Below are 1,171 nucleotides of genomic sequence, written 5' to 3'. Positions count from 1 at the left end.
TGGCATAAAGTGCAAAGAAAAGCAAAACTCTTAATTAAAAACAGCCAAATTAAAATTAAGGTTAACATTTTGAAATTATAGAATGACCAATTGATACCCACATAAGAACGTTGGTTAACCCTTAAGACCAATGTAAACATATTTGCTAGAACTCAGCCATAATCCCTTGGAGCGGAGTGACATGCACCATAAACTCATAACTAAGTGTTTCTCTATATTAGAAATGAAGCTTACCATGCATAAATTTCAAGTATATAATCGGCAGAATTGTTTTGCAGATATTGTGTGGACAGACCGGACAGTATAGATAGACAAAAATGAAATTTCTTCCAGCCCCTGTCGAATGGATAGGACTTCGGTTAATAATGCTCTAGCCAAACGGACATATTAATTTTAGCTCACCACATTAACTACAATCCAAACTCATTTACCTGTATAAACGTATAAAAAAGGATTCTAGAATTAAATTGAATAGTGCTGCTCTGAATTTCTGATACACCTCACCAAACCCTGTATGTAATTGTAACCCCTTTGTTTTAAATTAGAAATGCTCGGACTTATGAACTGATAGTGGTCATACTCAGTAAAAAAAACAACAATGTGAATTAAATTAACTGGAACCAACAAATAATTCAAAAATTAATGTTGGTATTATCAGAACAAAATAAGAAGAGCCGAGAAGAAACAAATATATTGTAAACTTATTACAAATTAAGTAATATTAGAATCAAGAATTGGAACCTATCCACCCCTAAAACATTACAAAAAAATGATAGACTTATTCATTCTTAACATATTTCACTTGACAAGAAAATATACATTTCTCACCATATGAGGATATGTTTTCTCAGTATTTCATGTGGCTGAAAAATTGTTCAATGATAACCAGTTCTGCGAGGGAATTTCAAAAATTGTTTTACTACCATAATAAATATTTTACTTGGAGTTGTAGTCCTATTTGAGTCTCCAAGTAAATGGTCTTATTTCGACAAATTAAATTAAAATAATATCAGTTTTTTTGTTATTACTGTCAGAGTTTACTAAACACAAAACACCGAACATAAAAGTGTGATTTACTTTTAATTACTGTTTCTACTGTTAGCCAGAAGTATACAACACACAGTCAAAAACATTTCTTAGACTATAGAAGAGAATACAGATATATACTCAC

The sequence above is a fragment of the Homalodisca vitripennis genome, unplaced genomic scaffold, assembly GCF_021130785.1.
Source record: "Homalodisca vitripennis isolate AUS2020 unplaced genomic scaffold, UT_GWSS_2.1 ScUCBcl_7471;HRSCAF=15169, whole genome shotgun sequence".
Taxonomy (NCBI): domain Eukaryota; kingdom Metazoa; phylum Arthropoda; class Insecta; order Hemiptera; family Cicadellidae; genus Homalodisca; species Homalodisca vitripennis.
The sequence above is the reverse complement of the archived record's forward strand: the minus strand, read 5'-3'. Positions refer to the sequence as shown.